General features: G+C 34.7%; 1 pseudogene; it reads left to right on the top strand.

The window, feature by feature from the left end:
* The first annotated feature begins 8 nt into the window (after window positions 1-8).
* LOC107701087 (rab15 effector protein-like) lies at window positions 9-3,189 on the top strand (annotated as a pseudogene).
* The last annotated feature ends 4,668 nt before the right edge of the window (window positions 3,190-7,857 follow it).

The raw sequence follows: 7,857 nt of genomic DNA, 5'->3' as shown, positions 1-7,857 counted from the left end.
TTTTAACACACAGAATGGCTATCCCCCCCCCCCCCTCCTTTATTTTATAATTGTCCTTTTTTTTTGCTTGATGAATGTTTTCTTGGCTGTTTATGATTTCAAAAATAAATAATCTTGCAACAAATGTTTAATAACAAACTTTGAAAAATGACATTGCAAACATTACACATTAACCTGCTGTCATCCATGCATCTGGCCACCACCAAACACCCATTTTCACAACGTGGAGAAGTGCATGCTGGGAGAGGACTTTCATGCACATGTGCAGGTACATTCTAATATACATTTCTCTCTCTTTACAATATCTGCACTTCATTATCACCCGTTGCTTCTGCTTAATATTCCTTCTATTAATAAATATATTTGTACTTAACTATGACCAAAAGATGAATATGAACTTACATTATTTATGTCAATATATTTGATGGATATCTTGGTTTTTCAGCTGTTGCACACTAAAGAATCAGGGATGCAGATCGAGGCCTTATCCAGGAGAATTAACAACCTCACAGTAAGTAGATAACTTACTGTTTTTTTTTTTTTTTAACTCTACAGTGCCTGTTAACAAATTATTATTCTAATAGTTTGTTAACTGAAATATACAGTATATATAAAATGATACATTTACAAATTTTTTAAATAAAAACTATATAATTAAGCAATGTGAATATTGCTGTAGTTTCAAATGAAATGTAACTAAAATATGTATATAAATTTATATAATAATAATAGTTTACATATATTGCTCTAACTGATACTACTTATAGTATTTATTATTATTATATATTTAGTAGTAGAAGTAGTAAGACTCATCATTCTGATGAAACTATTATTAAGGGGAAATTATATTTATATTTTGTATTTATATGCACCAATATAACAGTTGTTTAAAAAAAGTTTTGCTTTTGAAAACACCGGAAATGTTAAAAAGGTCCATGATACACTTAATGGCCAAATAAAAATCACATTTTAAAACTGCAATATTCACATTGCTTAAAATTAATTTTTTTTTTTTAAGCAAAATGATCAAAGTGAATATTCAGCATCTCACCCAGCCCTAGTGTCACATATCTAACTGTTATTGAAAAGTTAGGTTTAACTCTGCTTAACTAGGTTTAACTTATGCAGAGCTTCACACTAATCCTGACACCCTCACCTCCTCTCACTTACAGTACTTACTCAGCCGAGACGAGCTGCTGAGAGGAATGAGACGCAGCCAGACCGCCATAGTGTGATCGGCCTGCGCCGCATTAACTCCACCGTACCGCCGAGAGCATACCTCAACCTAACCCACCTCACCCTCAAAGCTTCAGGACCTGAAATGTGTAACACAATCCTACATAATTCAGCTCAAGAACACAACTCTACTATTTTTGTTATTGTATTACTAATTATTTTTGATGCGTTATGAGGTTATAATGTACTGTATGACAATCAGATCTGAGTTAAAGAGCAAACAAAAAAATTATTTTATGTAATATGCACTTTTCACAAAGCCTTTCTGTCAATAGATGAAATCATCTACCTCAACCATTGTGTTTTTCTTAAAATATTGTATTCATATAGCCAGTGGAACTGGATGTGAGTAAATCCTTCTGTTTGACGAACACTTTGTCATTTTCTTAGGCTGTTTTACTTCATCTTTTTTCAAAGCTTGTTAAAAGCAGTTTGTTTTTTCAAGCAGAAATGGTTGTTTGCTTGCTATACCTCTGTTAAATCCACCCCAAGAGTTAAAAGGGGTTTGTTGTAGTAAGGGGCTTTATGCCGTGTATGACGACTTGTCCAGTGTCCTACGTGTCCAATGTGTCCCATGACCCAACCGACAAACTTTGGGAGGTCCTTATATGACGGCTGAGCTTGAAATGAGCATACTTATCTTAACAGGACTCCAAAGAAGAGAAGAAAAATCCGCCCGCAGGTTCACTCTCAACCGATACCAAGGAAAGAATAATATTGGTGAGTTATTTTACCTGGCAACATTTTACGTCAGTGTCCATTGACCGCTATTTTATTGTAACAAACTGTCATGTTTTTGACAACTATTTTATTTTGAATAATATTAATAAGTATTTTTGTATTTTTTTTTTTTAAGAAGTCTCTTGTACAGTTCAATACAGTTCAAAATGTAAAAAAAAAAAGTTAAAAACAGCATTAATGTCATTTTTTTTTAACTTACTGACAGTGTAAAACTATTCAGTTTAAAACTATTCAGTTTTAAAAATGTAAACATTACAAAGTCTCTTTTAATCTATTTGCATCCTTGCTGAATAAAAATATAAATTTCTTAAAAAATGAATTAATATATAAAGTAGTATTAAAAATAGTTTCTCTTTTAATTTTGATTTTTTTTTTTTCTGTTCAATTTTATTTATTTTGATTCTGACTTTTGGTGAGTTAAAGCAAAGTTTGAAGAAACAGTAAATGGAAAATGCAGTATTATAATTATGTATCAATATTTTCAGTGTATAAGGGAAACCACACTTTGAACTAGACCAGCTGGAATGAAGCAAACAGATCTCCAGTATGAAGCCAAAACCAGCTTTTTCAGAACCTTGTGGGCTTAAAACCACCTCGGCAGACCTCATCCACCTCTTTAATGACTGCATCAGAGAACAAAGGAGTATCTCATCCAGATCTCATCCAGAACAAAGGAGTATCTGCTTTTCAGGGACCCGGAGAACAAGTTCCACCCAAGTCCTTCAACCCTAAGTGAGATCTTTCTGATGACCTACATCCAGCGCAGCAGCCTGCTGAATCAACTGCACGGCCATGACCCCAGAACAGAAGATCCTGCTCGGTGCCCACTGGGTCTGGACCGTGTTGGATCAGCCGAGCAAGAACCCCTGGTCCGGGTTTTTCATCTGCCGGAAAGAACTTCGAGGAACTGTCTTTAGGTATCTACAGCGACATCATGCGCATGGCCAGGAGGATGGATGTGGTGGAAAGAACTCAAGCTGAGAGGATGGTGGAGTTCTGCTCCTCCATCGGCAGACTGTTATGTGCTTTTCCTCTTTTTTTGGCCGACAAAACGACGAGGGGAACATTTACGGGCTGCTGAGCAACAATCTGCAAGCAGCTGTGGGGAAGTGAGGATTGACCAGGGGTCTCATTTATAAATGTTGCGTACGCACAAAATGGGCATAGAAATTGTGTACGCAATAGGGAATAGGGATTTATAAAAAAAATAAACTTGGCGTAAATATGTACGGACATTCTCTAGAACAGGGGTGTCCAAACTCGGTCCTGGAGGGCCGGTGTCCTGCAGAGTTTAGCTCCAACTTGCCTCAACACACCTGCCTTTAAGTTTCTAGTATGCCTATAAGAGCTTGATTAGCTGGTTCAGGTGTGTTTGATTAGGGTTGGAGCTAAACTCTGCAGGACACCGGCCCTCCAGGACCGAGTTTGGGCACCCCTGCTCTAGAACATGCGTCCGCACTCTTTTTTTTCCTGGAGTGAGAAAAGTAATGAAGTAAACAACGATTTTAAACTTTTCATTTCGATATACACATTTACATTAACTATTCCACTCTCGTTAATGGAGATAAGCACTGAAATTACATAAAGTCATTACGCAGAGGTTAAACAAAAATGATATGAATTTAGACTTATTTAGTGGATCACTTTTCCTGTGTCATGCTATGTTTTAATGACAGCGAGGAGTGCTATATGTGCACAATATTTCATCTTTAAACTAAACTGCAGATCTCATGTTATGAGATTTTTAATAAGAACAATGATCAATGATGCGCACTTACTTAGATATTATGGCAGACACTGCTGGACGGTCCAATGTCTGGTTTGAATAGGTCCAATAATAGCTTACTGTACAACCACAGCTGCATGTGTTGATGCCGTGCGAAGGCATCTCCACAACTTTTTAAAAAATACCACTGTATTTGAAGGATACAACTTGAAGAAAATTATAATTTGCATGTTTCCTTTTTAAAATAGACTACTTAGTCAGTGACGCGCAGAGTCAATTCTATTTACACTGCAATAAATATAGGCTAAAAATAGCTAAAATAATTAAATATTAGAATAATTAAATAGCTGCATACATTACATTTGATTTGAATTGTTTAAAACAATTGAAATACTATTTGGCCAGTGGAAAAGAATGAGATCAACTCTATTCTAAAATATTTCTCTGAGAACTATTTTAAACGGTTTTGTTTTTATGGATTTTGATATATTTATGCTAAAACATAAGGATACTGGATGATTTTAGCAATAAAAATTGTGTATGGCACAAATGGCATTTATTGTCCATATATCATATTTCCATAATTTCCTTAATGTTAACGGTGTTAACCATGGTGTCACGTGGATGGGAATATACGTGAAAATGATATGCAGATGATGTTATGCATAGTAAAACTAGGCGTTGAAAGCTCCATATATGGTGATTTCTGGGTGGAGTCGGGGTGGAGATGCACCTACGCACTATCTTCCCCTGACTGGGATTTATAAAGTTTTACTATGCATAACCTCATCTGCATATTATTTACATGCATATTCCCATCCACGTGACACCATGTTTAACACCGTCAAATGTACAAGACATTAAGGAAATATTACATGCGGACTAAAAATGCCATTTGTGCCATACACCCATTAATTTTTATTGCTAAAAATCATCCGGTACCCTTATGTTTTAGAATAAATATATCAAAATATCCATAAAAAAAACTGTTTAAAATAGTTCTCAGAAAAATAATTTAGAATAGAGTTGATCTCATTCATTTTCACTGGCCCAATACTATTTTGTTTTAAAAAAATTTAATTTAATCAAATAAAATTAAATGAATGCAGTTTTGCTGATAAGGTGAACATCTTTTAGCTATTTTTAGTGGAAAATATAGGCCTATGTTTATTGCAGTGTAAATACAATTGTCTGACTCTGCGCGTCATTGACAAATTATTTTAAAAAGGAAACGTGCAAATCTTACCGTTTTCTTACAATGTCGAAGTAAGTGCGCATCATTGATCATTGTTCTCTATAATTTTGGTTTAACTTCTGCGTAATGACTTTATGTAATTTCAGTGCTTATCTCCATTCATGAGAGTGGAATATTTAATGTTAAGTGTTCACGCAAACATAATCTGTTATGTTTTAAGTGAAGGTTTGGAGAATTGTTGGGGAAAAACATCTGATGTGTAACATTCTATTAGATCCGTGCATTACAGTAGGTCTTAATATATTGGCCGTCTGTCTCATTAATGTTGATCTAGCAATAAAAGAAAAGAGGGAATCACTTGCTGCTCTTGATTGAACTGCTTTTGTAGTTTTAATAAAAAATAGTAGTTTTCTTACTTGAATGCTTTTGTTTATTTGTAAAATGAAAAAGGTAATGCATTATTGGTTTCTTTCTTATATTCTACTGTTTTCTTTGTTTGTTTTTTTTTTGCATCTGTTCTAATAACAAAGATAAAATACAAAATAGCTATATTATGATTATTACTATAGTAATTATTATTAAGAAAATAAGTAGAGGAAAAGATGCAACGTTGCTCTGTGATTTTGTTTTGGAACCTTCAAAAAACTTTAACTTGATTTTTCTCAAAATTGACTGCTGACTCTATCGACATCAAACGGGTGTAGCTCAGTCATTTTTCAGCTGATTCCAACAAATCATACATCATTCTGAAGGTCTTTTAATGAAGAATGTGAACAAGAGAGAGAGATTGAATCCGCCTTGCCCTCATACTGTGCCAACTTGGGGGCTGTTCCGGGGTTGGGCTCATAGAGCGGCTTCATTCTGCACTTGCTTATAGCACGCGCTATTGGACACATTCCCCATAAGGGTGTCAATGCAATGGGAGAGACAGTTATAAAGGGAACGCTCCAGTTACTAACATAACCTTGGTTCCCTGAGATAAGGGAACGAGCGCTGCGCAGGCTTCCGTGCTATAAGGCTTGTTACTGAAAAGCAATACAAAAATACTATTTCTGTATCTAATTAATTAGTATGTCACATTAGGGCCCAAATTTCATTGTCAAAAATATATTGTTTACTATGTTTAATCTCCAAACACATAATGAATTCCATTTACAGTATTGCTTATTTATTTATCTGCTTAATGAATATTTCGTCATAAATGTGACTGACCTGGTTGGCAAATATAAGAGAACACTTGGTGTTGTCAGCATGATCTGCGGTTATACTCTTGATCAGCTGCAGCATTGGAGTGATGCCTGAAAGAATGAATGTGTCATCTTCAGCTAATACATATTTAGATGAATTATCTTTGCAGCAATGCCTGGAAACCTACTAAGAATACTTTGGAGCCCATTCAAAATATATCCAACATTACCTGTTCCACCAGCAATCATGCCCACATGTCTGAACTTCTGCACTTTGGGTTCAGATTTTTTATCAGGTCGAGGAGCAAACTGCCCTGTAAATGTCAGTAAGGAAATATATTCAGCATCTGAAGCATTTAAATATTTTAAAATTCATTGTGTATACAGGTCATGCATTTGTTATAGAGCAATCTTAAAATAATAAGACATTGCCCTCTAGTGGCTGAATACATTGCATCATACAAAACAATGGAGTACATATATTGTAAATTGTTTTAGGACTAGAGAATGTTAAATTAATGTATTATTTAATATAATATAATATGATTATTTAACATTTCAACACTACATAATTCCCATACTTGCAATATTTCAATGACTATTGCTATCAATTATTTATTATTCTATAGAATTATTATATAGTTTTGTACACAAAATGTAGATAAAATATGTATTTAAAATATAAATATAAAAATATAAACTAATTTTCAAATTAATATAAACTTTAATGATAAAATGTATTATATATTATATTTTACTTTTTTCTGTTGTTTTTAATGCATGAGTCCACATAATTTCGATATTTGCATTTGTTTTGATGACTTGACTATTTTTCTAAAACGGTAAAATAGTAATAATAAGAAAAAGAGAGAAGATGTGTCTAAACATTTGACAATATACAGAACAACTTACAAAGCCTATAAACTATTGGCAGATTGTGCTACTTTCAGCATTGTGTTGATAACCTGCATATGCCTGTAATTACCTCTCACCTTCTTTCCACTGCTGTCATTCGAGCCAGAATAAGTTAAACAGACAACTGTGAGACTGACAGGGAGAAAAGGGAAGGTGCTAATTGCTTTTTGCAAAGCAGTGAAGAAGAAAACAGGGAATGTGCAGTAAATTTAAAAAGAGAGAAACTGCTCACTAGCACTTGATCCATGCTGCAGTCCTTTTCCTCTACTGTACTGTATGGTCAGGGTTCACTGTATGTGAGATAGAATTTGTTCACAGTTCATTTCTTTCCTGTATTCCAACCTTTGCACCAAGGCCAGTTGATAGTAGAAGAGTATGGAGTTAATGAAATGCAGCCAATTGGAGTAGGCCTCGCAGTGGATCCAGCCAATAGGAATAGAATATTCAAATGAGCAGGCTTTTTTGTTCTTTTTTTCCACAGTGTCCAGAAGAGCACTTCATGGCGAAAATGTGTTTTCTGCCACCGCAACATCAAGCTCTGGTTAAATCTTAGTCTTTAGTCGAGTCTCTGCAGGTGCACCACTCTTATGAATGCCTCAAATCTGTATCAACATGCCTCTGAACTCTGTGTGCTCTGCAATCTGAATAATGAATCACTGTGCTTGAATATTGATGGCAAGAGGAGACTTACACAGCCACGCAAGCAATCATTCAGCTCTCAGTCATCTAGGACATATTGGAAATCTCATTTAACGGTTTGATTAATCAAAGAAATTACTTGCATAGCATTAGTCAGCGAACTGAGTGCACTGAAACACTTTGATTTGATGCAGAAGGACAAAATGGTTGAAAATTAT

This window comes from Sinocyclocheilus anshuiensis, unplaced genomic scaffold (assembly GCF_001515605.1).
Source record: "Sinocyclocheilus anshuiensis isolate Anshui unplaced genomic scaffold, SAMN03320099.WGS_v1.1 scaffold1423, whole genome shotgun sequence".
Classification (NCBI taxonomy): domain Eukaryota; kingdom Metazoa; phylum Chordata; class Actinopteri; order Cypriniformes; family Cyprinidae; genus Sinocyclocheilus; species Sinocyclocheilus anshuiensis.
This window is presented reverse-complemented; position numbering and strand designations above follow the sequence as displayed.